Below are 16,156 nucleotides of genomic sequence, written 5' to 3' on the forward strand. Positions count from 1 at the left end.
GCTGGAGTAGAGAGAATTTCATAGAACAGGATAATTATTATGGTTATTAGAATTTATTGTTTAAAGGCTGAAATAAATGCTAGGTAAACAGGTAGTCAGGCAATTGATTTGGGGATAGGGTGGGGGAGGAATAGCTAGGTTGAGAGGATACCAGGAACCAGTGTTAGAAGCTAGGGTTTTTATTGGGCTTTAAAGAATGGTTCTAGGTTGAGTAGAAGGGAGTGGTTAGGGTTACAGGCTGGAAAAAGATGGAAGTCGGTACATTTTGTGGAATAATGAGAACAAGCATTGTAATTGGAGCCATAGTTTCATTAATCAAAACATTAGTTTTTGGTCTTTGCAGGATCTCCTCAGGATTGGGAAGTGGCTTGATGGTGTTAAAATATGATCAGTTCTGAAAAGAGGTTATCTTGTGTTTTTCTTAAACTCAACAGTTTAAAAAATAAACTTTTTATCTTATATTTGTTTTCAAATAGTAAACTTTTGTTTTGGGTTACTCAGACTTTCTAAAAAACAGTAGCTCCTGGTGTTTCTGTAGAATATAGAAATTGGAAAGAGGAAGATTCCAGTGGCAAATTGAAATCCATGTGGAATAAAGTTCCTGGGGATTTTCAGTCTTTGTTAACCTAAACTTGGGCAATATCTTCTAGAAAAGACCCATTTCCTTCTTGTGGGAAGAAGAGTGGTATGGTGACCACTGATGGCTTAGACTCTGGGAAGCTTCTTAAGGATGTTTTAGAGGAAATGCATTGAGCTCTGGGTTTCTGGCATTTGAGTGAATAAGGTTCAGACGATTAAGTGGCCCAAAACAGGAAAGGGAAAGTGTTTTGCTTCTCTTCCCAACTATTTATGCATTCTGTCTCTAAAACTGAGTCATTGTGTGCATCAGAAGTTGCATATTTCTATGGTTTACCTCAGCTTTTCTTAAAGTGTAGTATGGACCTACCTATGTAGGGGATTTATGAATAATACAGATATCTGAGACTTCTATAGATTACTGAAGAAGTCCTAGGTGTGGGTCCTGTGACATTCATTGCATTTTAATAAGCATTTTTTGATTTTTATGCAATTGGAATTTAAGAAAACCACTCTTTTGTACATAGTCATTTCCATTATTAAGTGATCAATTGTAGGTTTCATGGTGGAGCTACTGCTCCCTTTCAGGAAAGTACAATTAAAGGTGGCAGATGCCTATTTGCTTTATAGTAAGATTGATGGTAAAATGCAGCTGTTGGGGATTTTCTGCCACTCAGGATTTTGCTAGAGATCATTTTTTGTACACAACTGTAAGGAAACAATTGTTATTGCATGTATTGAACAAGGTGTATAAGATATTTCAGGGTTTTTTTCTGTGTAATTGTTTTAGATATTTAAATACAGATGAAGGAAATCCAGCACCTTTCTTATATTTGAAATGGACTGATTCAGAAGACTTTAAGAGCATAATCTCATTTATGTTCTGAAGAGATGGTATGTGGATTAGCCTAACAAGATACCTATCTATTTGTGAAGTAAATATGCAGAAGGCAGGTTCAAGCCCAGATTCTTTCCTCGTACCAGTGGTGTGACCTTGGGCAAAACTCTTAACCTTTTTAAAAATATTTATTGTTGATTAGTGTTCAGTAGAAGTTGTTGATGTGTTATAGAAACCATTTTATAACATTACTTAAGCATTTTGATAAGACTTCTGGTTTTACCATGATGTAAGAGCATTTTTCTTTTTGGGTATGATACATAAATAATGAGATGAATAGAAGAAATATCTTTGCAAACTTTAAAGCATACTTGGAGAGAGATAACGTGCAGATTACAAAAAAAATACGTAGGGGTTGTAGGTAGTCAGTCCATCAGAGAAGTGTGGAGAGTAGTGAGCTAGTTTAAGAGGAGATGGCTGATCTCACATCTCAAGTGCAAATATAATATCCTTTGTATGTGGCAATGGGAGCAGATAAAGAGGCGTGAGCAGGCTGGAAGATAAAGCTTTGGTGGACAAAGTTTAGTCAGACTAGGAGAGATGATGGGGCTGTATGCAACAACTATTGTATTGCACAAGGACACCATTTTAGCAGGAAGTGATCTGTCTGTGGAAGCAATAGAATCTGTCTTACCAAGCTTGAAAGACTATCCTGGGCAGCTCTGATGGCTCAGCGGTTTAGTGCCACCTTCAGTCCAGGGCATGAGCCTGGAGACCCGGGATCTGGTCCCATGTCAGGCCCCCTGCATGGAGCCTGCTTCTCCCTCTGCCTGTGTCTCTACCTCTCTCTCTGTGTCTCTCATGAATAAATAAATAAAATCTTAAAAAACAAGAAAGACTATCCTAACACTTGAAGAACTTTTTGAAGTTGGCAAAAAGAGATCATCATCTTAAAAAAAAAAAAAATCAGGGAAAAAAAAAGAAATCATCAGCTTGCTTGGAAAATGGGCAAATGACATGAGCAGAGAGTTTTTGGAAAAGACCATAAGAATGGCTCGTAAAGGGATCCCTGGGTGGCGCAGCGGTTTGGCGCCTGCCTTTGGCCCAGGGCGCGATCCTGGAGACCCGGGATCGAATCCCACGTCGGGCTCCCGGTGCATGGAGCCTGCTTCTCCCTCTGCCTGTGTCTCTGCGCCTCTCTCTCTCTGTGACTATCATAAATAAATAAAAATTAAAAAAAAAAAAAGAAAAAAAAAAGAATGGCTCGTAAATAAACAAAGAAATTAGAGAAGTGCAGATTAAAACTACAAGTACCCCTCTTTAGCCAGACCTATTTGGTTCCTGTTGTTCATTAGCAAGAATTCAGATAATGATGAATAATACTACATTATCCAAATCTTTTAGTTTATCAATTTTGAGCAACAGGGGATTTATTGAAAGTATGTTTGGTTCCTAAGTTTGTGAAGTGGAATCTCATTTAAGGAGATTCTCCTGTACCCTGAGTTTTTAACCATAGCAGATGGGCAAAATTTTAAAGTCCTTTTTTTGTAAAGTTTTAAAAAATATTTATTTGAGAAAGAAGCATGTACGTGAGGGAGCAAAGGGAGGGGCAGAGGGGGCGGAAGAGGGACAAGCAGACTCTGTGCTAAGTGAGGAGCCCACACAGGGCTCTAGCTCATGACCATGATGCTGAGATCACAACATGAGCCAAAACCAAGAGTGGGACATTTTTAACTGACTGTACCACTCAGGTGTCCCAAAATTCAAAAGTCTTGACAGTGCTGTTAGTAAATGTGCAGAAACAGACCCACACATAGGTTGCTGGTGGAAGTACAGATTGGTATAACCTTTGTCTGTGGAGGCCAATTTTGGTATTATCTGTGAAAATTACAAATGCTTTTATGGCCTTTGGATAAAATCTTTAATTGTGTCAGTTGGTATGAGGGACAGTTTATGTGTTAATTGATTAAAATGACCAAAGCAACGTTGAATTAAATATTGTTCAAGTGGCTAAAACCATATTTTGGGGTTCCAGTATAGATGTTGAAGAAATTAATTAGAAGAAAGCATTTGAGTGGTAGTGGGAGACAGCACTTGATGGACACAGATTTAAAAATATTTTATTAGGATATCATTTACATAAAATCCTGTTCACTCTTTTTAGTGTACAGTTTTGTGAGTTTTGGCATATATATATAGTTGCATAAATATCTTCATAATAAAGATATTATTACAGTTCCAGTACCTTTACCCCCAGATCCCCCAATAATCCTTAGTGTAGTCAGTCTTCGTCCCCAGCCTGAGCCCCTGGCAACCACTGATCTGTTCTCTGCCCATAGGTGGGGTTTTTTTTTCTTTTGCCTTTTCTAGACTTTGATATAATTGGAATCCTACAATAAGTAGCTTATTGAGCCTGGCTCCTTTTACTTAGGATAATGCATTTGAGATTCAGCTGAGTCATATATATTAGAAGTTTGTTCCTTTTTATTATTTGGTAGTATTCCATTGTATGCATATAATATCTGCTTAAATGATAATTGGGTTGTTTTTTATCTTTTAGTGATCACAAGTAAAGCCATCTACTTTTAGGTTTTTACATTGAGTTTAGCATTCATTCTGAGTTCATTTTTGCGTTTGGTATGAGATGTGGATTAAGTAACGTTTTTTGGCACATGGGTATCCTTTTGAAAAAGACTATCTTTATTCATTGAAATGCCTTGGTACTTTCGTCAGAATCCAAGTGACCATGTGTATGTGGGTCTGTTTCAGGTCTCTAGTTCTGTTGGTTTGTCTTGATCACTATTTGTACTGTCTTGATAACTAGCTTTATAGTAATCTGTGATACAGTGTATAGTGACTTTCACAATTGTTTTGGCAGTTGTAATTCCTTTGCCTTTTCATTTGGGGGGGTGGAGCTTGCTAGCATTCTTTAGAAAATATGTATGTATGTATTTATTATTGTTTTTAAAGATTTATTTATTCAGAGAGACACACAGAAAGAGGCAGAGACATAAGCAGAGGGAGAAGCAGGCTCCATGCAGGGAGCCTGATGTGGGACTTGATCCCGGGTCTCCAGGATAACACCCTGGGCCAAAGGCAGGTGCTAAACCGCTGAGCCACCCAGGGATCCCCCTGTATGTATTTATTTATGGGGGGGGGGAGAGAGAGAGAGATGGAGGGGAGGGAGAAAATCCTAAGAAGACTCCAGGCTCCATTCCCATGACCCTGAGATCACGAGCTGAAGCCAAGAGTTGGAGGTTCAACCGATACAGCCACCCAGGTGCCTCAAACCTTGCTTAGGAATTTGATTAGACATTTAAAGTTTATTTTCGTATAATACTACATTTTATAAGAAGTTGCCAAAACAGGAGAGAATTTTCCATGTATTCTTCATTCAGTTTCTTTTTTTAAAGATTTATTTATTTATTCATGACACACACACACACACACACACACACACACACACACACACGCAGAGACAGAGACATAGGCAGAGGGAGAAGCAGGCTCTTTGCAGGCTCTTCGCAGGAGCCCGATGTGGGGCTGGATCCCAGGCTCCGAGATCATGACCTGAGCTGATCACGACCTGAGCTGACAGCAGCTGCCCAACCACCGAGCCACCCTGGGGTCCCCTGCATTCAGTTTCAACCAGTGAAAACATTTTGCATAACTATAGTCCAATAGCAAGAGCAAGAAATTGGCATTGGTGTAATACACAGTCTATTTAGATTTTTACAGTTGTATGTGTACTCATTTGTGTGACTGTGTTTATGATTGTTTAATTTTTTAAAAAAGATTTTATTCATTTTAGAGAGAGAAAGAACACAGAGCTGAGGAGAGAGGCAGAGGAAGAGGGAGATCCCAGAAACTGGAAATCATGACCTGAGCCGAAGGCAGATGCTTAACTCTCTGAGCTGCCCAGGCACCCCTTATTCTGTCCAATTTTATCACAGGTGTAGATGATTGCAACGACTACCACCAAGATCTAGAACTGTTCCATCATCACAAAGATCCCTTGTACTACTTGTTTATAGTTATATTCATCTCCGTCCCTCACCTTTCTCAGTTCTGTCCCTATTCCCTGGCAGCCACTAATTTGTTCTCCATAATTGTGTCATTTTGGAGGCTCTTAAATAAATGGATATCATACAGTATATAACATGTTGAGATTAGCTTTTTTTCACTCAACATAATTGTCTTGAAATCTATCCAAGTTGTTGGATTCCATCAGTTAATTCCTTTATATTGCCGAGTCATATTCCACAGTATGGATGTGCCACCGTTAACCATCGACCCATTGAAGGATATTTGAAATTAGTGTTTATATTAGTTTGCATTACTTTGCTAGAGTTCTCATTAAAAAGTATCAGAAAATGGATGGCTTGAATGATAATAATCTATTGTTTTGCAGTTTGGAGGCTAGATATCCTAGATCATGGTGTTATTAGCAAGGTTGGTTCCTTCTGAGAACTGTGGGAGAGAGCCTGTTCTATGTCTCTTGCCGGGCTTCCTGTGCTTTGCTGACAATCTAATCTTTGGTGTTCTTTAGTTTATAAAAGCATCACCTTGGTCTCTGCCTCTGTCTTCACATAGTGTTCTCACTGTGTGCATGTCTCTCCAAATGTACCCCCTCCCATTTTTAAAAGGATGGACCCAACATGGACTCCAAACCCACAACCCTGAGATTAAGAGTTTAATGCTCCACTAACTGAATTTCCCCTTTATATAAAGATACCAGTCAAACAGGATTAGGGCCCCCACTGAAGTCCTCAATTTAACTTGATAACTTCTGTAAACACCTTAACTCCAAATAAAGTCACATTCCAAGGTATGGGGGAGGGTTAGGATTTCAAAATATAAATTTTGGGGGGACAATTTAACCTAGAACCAAATAGTTTCCCATTTTAGGCTATTACAAATAAAACTGTTGTGAACATTTACGTACATATTTTTGTGGACATAGGTTTCCATTTCTCTGGGATAATGCCTGGGAATAAGTGCTGGTTCTTATAGTAAATGTTAATACGGTTTTTAAGTTCTAAAATTTTTTATGTATAACAATACAATTTATATATAACACGGTGTAAGTTTAAGGTGTACAGTATGTTGATGTTATATGTTGCAATGTGATTACCACCATAGCTTTTAGCTAACACTCTGGTCACAAAGATCATTTCTTGGGGCACCTGGGTGACTCAGTCAGTTAAGTGTCTGACTTCTGCTCAGGTCATAATCTCAGGGTTCTGGGATCCCTGCTTAGCTGGGAGTCTGCTTCTCCCTCTCCTTCTGCCTCTCCCCCTACTTGTGCAGCGTGCACTCTTTTTCTTTTTCAAATAAAAATCTTGAATAAAAAAGATCTTTTCTTTTTTATGGCAAGCTTGTATGGCTTTTATAAGTGACTTCTAAACATTTTACCAGAGTGGCTTGTGTCATTTTACATTTCTACCAGCAATATATGACAATCAGTTTCTTTACTGTTGTTTGGTTTTGTCACTACTTTTTATCTTGGCCATTCTGATAGGAATAGTGATATCTCATTGTGGTTTTTATTTGTACTTCCTCCAATTCAATTTTAGCATGTGTTATTAAAAGTTTTTTTTAATTATCTTTTTTCTCTTACACTCAAACTCTTGATTTTTAGTACCATTAACATGATTACTTATTTGCTGTCCTATAGTGAAAAGAAAATAGCTTCAGAAGAACAGAATTGGTATTACAACAAATAAAATTATTAAGTAAAGTCTAAATTTTCTTTATATTTTTGTCTTTGGAATTCATCTCACTAAAGATGTTGTGTTTATAATCTTACTATAGGTAAGATTTCTCTGTATACTCACAATTTATTTGTACATGATTAGGTTTATTTTTCTAAATTTTTTTCAACTTTAGGGATTTCAGAAGTTTCATTTCATGTCTTCCATAGGTAATTCATTTTCCTAAATCAAAAGTCAAAATTCAGGATACCTGGGTGGCTCAGCAGCTGAGCATCTGCCTTCGGTTCAGGTCGTGATCCTGGGGTCCTGGGATCGAGTTCCGTATTGGACTCCCCACAGGGAGCCTGTTTCTGCCTATGGCTCTGTGTCATAAATAAGTAAGTAAGTAAGTAAGTAAATACTTTAAAAAAACGTTAAAATTTGATATAGGAAGGTATGCATAGAAGTCTCCAGAGACTTCTGCCTTCTCTATTTTGTTTCATCCCTTCCCTCTCATAGGCAGCTTAAAAAAATGTTCTTTGTCAATCCTTCCAGTATTTCTTTTTGCACAAATAAGCTTTGCACGGTGGCAGTATTGTAGCCAATGAGGTTTATCCGAGGCGCGATTATTGCTAATTGAAAAGTTTTTGCACAAATATGTCCGTATATACATTCTTTTTTTTAAGATTTTATTTATTCATGAGAGTGAGAGAGGGGAGGGGGCAGAGGGATAAGTAAGCTCCATGCAGAGAGCCCGATGTGGGACTTGATCCCAGGACTCCAGGATCCACGCCCTGGGCTGAAGGCAGGTGCTAAACCGCTGAGCCACCCGGAAATCTCCTATACATTCTTATTTTACTATCCTTTCTTGGAAGTAGTATACTGGCCAAAACAGTTTGTTATAGACATTGATATTAAGTGCCAGACCTAATAGAAGATGTTAGGAGGTGTGTTGATGTCTTCCATGGAGTGAGAGTTGAATCTGCCGTACTAACCTGAACCATTTTTTTTTAAGATTTTATTTATTTATTCATGAGAGACACAGAGAGAGAGAGAGAGAGAGAGATGCAGAGACACAGGCAGAGGGAGAAGCAGGCTCCATGCAGGAGACTTGATGTGGGACCTGATCCCAGGTCTCCAGGACCAGGCCCTGGGCTGAAGGGAGTGCTAAACCGCTGAGCTACCCGGGCTGCTCCTGAACCATTTTTTTGATCTATCTGCAAGTTAGAATCAATATGAATTAGATGGGTTCACTAGTAATTATGCTGATGATTATTACATCATTGGAGAAATCTGCTTGTTACTCTGTAATTTTAGACAGAAGAAGAGACAGGTGAAACAGTTGAGAAACTGCTTGTTACTCTAATTTTAGAAAAAGAGGTGAAATATAGTTGAATACTTAGTTGTTATTGCTAACCAAAGCAGGTAATAACAGGACCAACCTGTGTGTGGGTGGGGGGGACATAATGAAGTAAAACTTTCAAGTAAAATTACATGAGTGGGATATTTGGCAAACATGAACAGAATTAATATGCAAGAAGCAGTTGAATTTTTTTCTTGTTTGGAATTTATTAATCAGGAAGTCTGAGCATAATCTCTGATGGTAGAGATTGCTTTTCATAATGAAAAGAGCATTTTGAGCACTTTGCCAATGCCAAAGTAATAATCATAGAATAAAATGCAGATACTTGCATATGAAGACTCTCCTTATGCATGTTGTTCTTAGATTTTGCTAAATTATTTGACAAACTTTTTTGTGAAGTCGATCATTAGAACACGTTTTTCTATAGAAAGTTTTCTTTTTTAATAGAAAGTTTTCTAATTGAGAAGTTTCTTTTCTATTGACTTAGCACATAAATCATTAGTACAAGTTAAGTCTTTTGTTTAAAAATTTTATTTATTCATGAGACACACACACACACACACACACACACGCAGAGACACAGGCAGAGGGAGAATGCAGGCTTCATTCAGGGAGCCTGATGTGGGACTTGATCCTAGGGACTCCAGGATCACGCCCTGGGCCGAAGGCAGGTGCTAAACAGCTGAGCTACCCAGGGATCCCTACAACAAGTTGTGTCTTAAAAGTAAGGTTGCAATAACTGTAAACCTCTCCAATTTAAGATAGTTTTGAGTTCTCTGAAGTATAGTACACTTTCAGGTGTACCCATTACTTAAAACATTAGTTCTAGTATGTATTTTCCTTTAATAGCATATCATTCTTAATATTAAATGTGTGCAGAATCATTATTTTGCTTCCTTTTTTAGCATTTAGATAATCCTTTGGAGGGATGTTTTGCAGGATGCTTTAATATATTTATAGTGGTTTAGTAATAAGGTAGTCTTTTGGTCTCAATTGCTCTAGGACTTAAATTCCCATCATCTTAGAGCTCAAGTTGAGAGTTGGTTTCGTCTCCCTTTCTTTCATCATTGGATGGTATACCAAGGTGGATGAAATGCACTTGTGAGTGTTAGGCACTAAAAATGGAATAGGTTAATGGGCAAAATAGGGGGCCCCCTTGTAATACTAGCACCAGTAATCTAACTATATATTTTAATATTTGGATATCTCTTCTTGCTGAGACATCTTTATGTATTAATTATATGCTCCCTCCCTCAAATGTAATGGAACCACCTGCTATATTTTAGGGCTCAGTAACTTTTAATTCCTAGTATCATCACATTATGAAATTCTAGCATGCTAACCCTTGATTGTAGTTTGCTTGATTTCTGCTTGAAGGTTCTTGTCCCTTTTTTCCAGCTTTAAGTAATGTGCTGATCTCTTGTTAAACTATGAAACTTGTACCATCAAATTTTGAACGACGGAGAAAAAGGTTGAACATTTTTATTTAATTTTTTTGAATATTTTAAAAATGGGTTTCAAGGATCGTTTTCATACTCTGTAGTGAGTAACTCTGAAAATGTAGGTGGGACTAGCTTGCATGGTTCAACCAAGTGCTTCCTTTTTTTTTTTTAAACTAGATATTTCTTTGGATCCTTTGTAATAAGGTTACACTAGCTTTGGTTCCTTTTTACCATATCAAATAGATTAAAAATCTGTTTGTCAAAACAAAGTACTTTGAGTGTAGATATCAATTGTTAGTGTTTTTATAAAATTATATTTCTGGGGCACCAGGTGGTTCAATTGATTAAGTGTCTGACTTTTGATTTCTTTTTTAAGATTTTATTTATTTATTAGAGAGAGAGAGAGAGCAGATTACATGCCCAGTGTGAAGCCTGATGCAGGGATCAATGTGAAATCATGACCTGAGCCAAAATCAAGAGTCCTACCCTTAACCATCTGAGCCACCAGGTGTCCCCCATCTTAACCATTTTAAGCGGACAGTTCACCAATTAAATTGACATTGTTGTGTAATATCTCCAGAACTTTTCATCTTGAAGAACTGAAACTCTATGCCCATTAAACAATTCCCCTTTTCCCACTCCTTTTACCCCCTGGTAACCACCATTCTATTTTCTGTTTCTATGAATTTGACTACTGTAGGTACCTCATGTCAGTGGAGTCATATAGTTTTTGTCCTTTTTGTGACTGGCTTATTTCATGTAGCATAATATCTTGGAGGTTCATGCATGTTGTAGCATGTGACAGGATTTCCTTCCTTATTAAAGATGAATAATCCATTATATATATATATAAATAAATAAATATAAATATTTTGTTTATCCACTAGCTGTTGATGGACATGTGGGCTGCTTCCACCTCTTGGCTATTGTGAACACTGCTGCTATGAATGTGGGAAGTACAAATATCTCTTGAGAACCAGCTTTCAGTTGTTTTGGAAATATACCCAGAAGTGGGGATTGCTGGATCATATGGCAGTTCCATTTAAAGATTTTTGAGGAACCTCCATACTGTTTTGCATAGCAGACACACAGTTTTGCAATCCTAACAATAGTGCACAGGTGTTCAGTGTTTTACACATCTTTGCAGACACTTGTGTGTATTTTGATTTCTAGCCATCTCAGAAGATATGAAGTGGTATCTCATTGTGGTTTTGATTTGATTCTGATTCAAATCCTTTACCCATATTTTATTTGTATTAATTGGTTTTTTTGTTGAGTTGTAGAAATTCTTTATATATTCTGGATATTAACCTCTTATCAGATAAATGATTTGCAAATATTTTCTCCTATTCTGTAGTTTGCCTTTTCACTCTGTCCTTTGATGTGTAAAATTTTTATGTAGTTTCAGTTGTCTATTTTTGCTTTTATTACCTTTTGATGTCATATCCAGGAAATCATTGCCAAGTCCAATGTTCTGAAGCTTTTCCTCTACGTTTTCCTGGAGGACTTTTATAGTTTTAGGTCTTACATTTAGGTCTTCAACCCATTTTTATTTATTTTTTCCCCATTCTCTTTAACCCATTTTTAATTAATTTTTGTATATGGTGTGAGATAATGAATGGTTCATCTTTACCTTTTGTGAGGATTTCCTAGCACCAATTTTTGAAGAAACTGTCCTTTCCCTATTGAGTGGTCTTGGTACTCTTGTCAAAAATAATTTGAATGTGTATGCAAGGGTTTATTTCTGCCCTCTCCATTCTATTCTATTGGTCTGTATGTCTGTCTTTATGCCAGTACCACACCATTTTGATTTTTGTAGTTTTGTGATATGTTTTGAAATCAGGAAGTGTGATTCTTCCAACTTTGTTTCTTTTTTTCCAAATTGTTTGGGTTGTTTGTAGTACCTTGGATTTTATGATGAATTTTTCTGTTTCTGCAAAAAAAGAATGCTCTTGTTTTTTGTTTTTAGATTTTATTTATTTATGAGAGACACACAGAGAGGCAGAGATATAGGCAAAGGGAGAAGAAGTAGGCTCTCTGTGGGGAGCCTGATATGGGACTGGATTCCAGGATCCTGGGTTCATGACCTGAGCCAAAGGCAGATGCTCAACCACTGAGCACACCCAGTTGCCCGCTCTTGGGTTTTTGATAGGGGTTGCACTGAATCTGTAGATTGTTTTGGGTAGTATGGACATCTTAATAACAGTCATCCAATCAATTTCCATAGGGTGTATTTTGACTTATTTGTGTCATTTTAATTTTTTTTCTCTAAGATGTTATTTGCACGAGTGGGGTGGAGGTGGGGGGAGAGAAGAAGCAGGCTCCCTCCCTGCTGAGCAGGGAGCCCGCCATGGGGCTCTATTCTAGGACTCTGGGATCATGACCTGTGTGGAAGGCAAATGCTTAACTGAGCCACTGAGGTGGCCCTAAGATTTTCTATTTTTAAGATTTTATTTATTTATTCTTGAGAGAGACACACACAGAGAGAGAGAGAGAAGGAGAGAGAGAGAGGCAGAGACACAGGCAGAGGGGGAAGCAGGTTCCATGCAGGGAGCCTGATGTGGGACTTGATCTGGAACTTGGGGATAACACCCTGAGCCAAAGGCAGAGGCTCAACCACTGAGCCACCCAGGCATCCCCGGCCCTAAGATTTTAAGTAATCTCTACACCCAGTGTGGGGCTCAAACTTCCCACCCCAAGACCAAGAGTTGCATGCTCCACTGACTGAGCCAACCAGGCACCCCAAGTGTCCTCTTTAATTTTATCCGGTGATACTTGGTAATTTGCGGTGTATAAGTCTTCCACCTCCTTTGGCTAGGTTTATTTCTAAGGTTTTTTTTTCTTTTGGTGCTATTGTAAATAGAATTATTTTCTTAGTTTTCTTTTTTGGATCGTTCATTGTTAGCATATAGAAGCACAACTGATTTTTGTGTTTTGACTTTGTTTTTATTTTTTTTATTTTTATTTATTTATGATAGGCACACAGTGAGAGAGAGAGGCAGAGACATAGGCAGAGGGAGAAGCAGGCTCCATGCACCGGGAGCCCGACGTGGGATTCGATCCTGGGTCTCCAGGATCGCACCCTGGGCCAAAGGCAGGCGCTAAACCGCTGCGCCACCCAGGGATCCCTGTGTGTTGACTTTGTATCCTGCAACTTGGCTGAATTTATTCATTCTAATAGGTTTTTTTTTAGTGTGTGTGAATGTGAAATGTTTAGGGTTTTCTATGTACAAGATCTTATTACCTGCAAATAGGTAATTTTACTTCTTTCTTTTCAATAGTGGTTGTCTTTTATATATTTTTCTTGCTTTTAGTTGTTTTAGGTAGGGGTCCTAATACTATGTTGAAGTAGTGAGAGCAGGCATCCCTGCCTTATTTCTGATCTTAAAAGGGAAAGTTTCAGCCTTTTACCATTCAATATGGTACTAGTTGTGGGCTTTTCATAACTGCCTTTGTTATGTTGAGGTACTACTTTCCTTGTATTCCTACTTTGTTGAGTATTTTTGTCATGAAAAAGTGTTTTCTGTCATGAAAAAATGCCTTTTCTGCAGTTGATGATTATGAAATATTTTGTCCTTCATTCTCTTAATATGGTGCATTGCAGTGATCGATTTTTGTGCATTGCACCAACCTTGCATTCTGGAAATAAATCCCACTTGGTCATGGTGTATATTTTTATTTATTTATTTTTTAAAATTTTATTTATTTATTCATGAGAGACAGAGAGAGAGAGAGAGAGAGAGAGAGAGAGAGAGAGGAGCACAGGCAGAGGGAGAAGCAGGCTCCATGCAGGGAGCCTGACCTGGGACTTGATCCCAGGTCTTCAGGATCACGCCCTGGGCTGAAGGCAGCGCTAAACCGCTGAGCTACCCGGGCTGCCCGGTCATGGTGTATAATACTTAAAATGTGCTATTGATTTTGGTTTGCTAGTATATTTTTGAGGATTTCTGTGTTGGTGTTCATCAGGGATATTTGAGGTTTTTCATAGTGTCTATCTGGCTTAAACTTAACTTTTAAAAAGTCATTTACATGCTTTAATTTTTAGGAAAGCTAAAGGTTAGAATTTAAATAAATTTAGAGTGCAACATACATATGACCCTTCTGTCATTGTTATTGTGTAGAATTACCAAATGAAAAACCAACCTCTTAGATCTAAAATAAGAAATAGGGACTTAGGTGGCTCAGCGGTTGGGCTTCTGCCTTCAGCTCAGGGCGTGGTCCCAGAGACCCGAGACCCAGGATTGAGTCTCAGTCAGGCTCCCTGCATGGAGCCTGCTTCTCCCTCTGCCTGTGTCTCTGTCTCTGTCTCTCTCTCTCATAAATAAATAAATAAATAAATACATCTTAAAAAAAGAAATATCTAACCAGAAATCGAGGGTATAAAAATATTAAATATGTAGCACATATGTTGGGTTTCATGTTCATACTAAAATGACAAAAAAATTTGTGCTTACTAGTAGTAACTGCAATTCTAAATTTTAGATTAGAATTTCCTATTATCCTTCATAAAGTAGTTTAGCTTGTTTACTCTTTGCTTTTATTAACTGAATTGTATCTTAGTTATAATGGTATCTCTATCCTGTGAATTAGTAATAAATGATGTTTCATTTAGATACTTTTTGTAACCTTGAATAAATAAATGAAAATTTTGATGCAATCAGTCTGAGAATATGTGAAATAAAAATTTGGATTTCTCTTGAAATCCAGGTAAGATCAGCATGTTTTCATCTACTTTCCTATGAAATCTGTCTTGATATCTGTTACTGCTTGAAGTCTGCCTGTGAGCCAGCAGTCCCCAATGTGAAGTGGGTTTGATGGTAATAATGGGTGGTGCTTATATCATCCTGTATACCATTTACAAGTGTTGACTCATGAATTTGGCTCATGGCTGTATATTTGATTTTCAGGTCTTGATATTCATTAATACCAGCTAATTGGGTCTCACCACTGAAATGTTGATAGCCACTACACCCAGTTGTAATTATCACTGTTTATACATGATGTCTTAACATACAGAAAGTTATGTCAGTGGGGGCAAATACATTTTTAAAATTAGTGCAAAAAGCTGAATATGGTATTCTAGTATAAGTGATCATTGACAGTATTTTTCAAAATTATTTTTGATTTAGTTATTGACCTTGGCAGACTGATCTAAGATTTTAAGGTGATAGTATATGATAAAACAAGTTCTTTATCTCTTTATTTAGCTTGGTATTTATTTGATATTAATTTGTTTTGATATTTATAAAAATCAACTGCAGCTTGTTAGGGCAAACTGGGGTATCAACAGACTTGGAATTAGATACTTGATATATGTCCAGTATATCAGGTATGATATGATATCCAGTGTCTAGCAGCAGCCAGTGCCAGTATGGTAGACAAATGAGAGGAGGTTGTGGCATTCAGATTAGGGCAACTGGAGAGGCACAGAGAGACTGTTTTTAGAGTGGGTTTAGGGGCAGGAATCCAGTTCCTGGGATGGGATTGGTAGATAATTTATAGCAAGAACAAAGCAGGGTATTTATCCTGGGATGACTCAGGCACAGGGTACAACTGAGTATAGGTTGAATAAGGCAGAAGCTTTTTCTTATCCCCCCTTCCCAACCACAACTAGTAGTACTCGTTTGTTGCCAAGTTCAGGAGTGGCGTGCTGGATTTTCTACAGAAATCAGAACTGATGGTCGAGATCTGGGCCAAGCTGAGTATGTATGTAGGTTGGGCCAGGTGATTCTGTGTTTAGAATTAGAGTCCTATTTGGAAAGTATTGGGAATGTGGGTAGACAAGGAAACGAGGAAGATTGCTGAGCACCTACTAACACATACTTAAAAATAGGAGGGGAACAGGTGGATGTTTCCAGTTCTGTCTGGCTTTAGTATCTGTGCCCCAGCTTGCTCCTTCCCTTCTTCCTGAGAGTAGAAATTGTTTCAGAAGTGTTGTGGCGTTAGTTGTGTTCAATTTGTCTATTTAGTTATTTGAGAAAGTCTTTTTGCTTTTGGTCTCCTGCCTGCCTTCTGTATATTATTTTTTAAAATTTTATTTTTTATTTATTCATGAGAGACAGAAAGGCAGAGACATAGAGGGAGAAGCAGGCTCCCTGCAAGGAATCTGATGCGGCACTCGATCCCAGAACGCCGGGACCACGAACTGAGCCAAAGGCAGATGCTCAACTACTGAGCCACCCAGGTGTCCCTGTATATTATGTTTTAAGTTTGTAAGGGCAGATACTTGACCTGTCACTCAATG

General features: G+C 37.9%; 1 protein-coding gene and 1 non-coding gene across 16 annotated transcripts in view; both read left to right on the forward strand.

Moving 5' to 3' along the window:
- The window catches only part of STAG2 (stromal antigen 2), a 137,264-nt gene that overhangs the window by 33,435 nt on the left and 87,673 nt on the right, over window positions 1-16,156 (forward strand). For 2 of the 15 annotated variants that reach the window (XM_035711641.2, XM_035711642.2), the window contains exon 2: window positions 7,338-7,505. The exons of the other annotated variants lie outside the window; for them this stretch is intronic. The gene's annotated coding sequence lies outside the window, so the exon portion shown is untranslated. The remainder of the gene's footprint in view (window positions 1-7,337; window positions 7,506-16,156) is intronic. 15 annotated transcript variants of the gene reach the window in all.
- On the forward strand, window positions 7,683-7,816 carry LOC112649554 (U4 spliceosomal RNA). The gene has a single exon (XR_003129621.1). It is a non-coding gene; the product is annotated as a U4 spliceosomal RNA (small nuclear RNA).

The sequence above is a fragment of the Canis lupus genome, chromosome X (genome assembly GCF_003254725.2).
Source record: "Canis lupus dingo isolate Sandy chromosome X, ASM325472v2, whole genome shotgun sequence".
Lineage (NCBI taxonomy): Eukaryota > Metazoa > Chordata > Mammalia > Carnivora > Canidae > Canis > Canis lupus.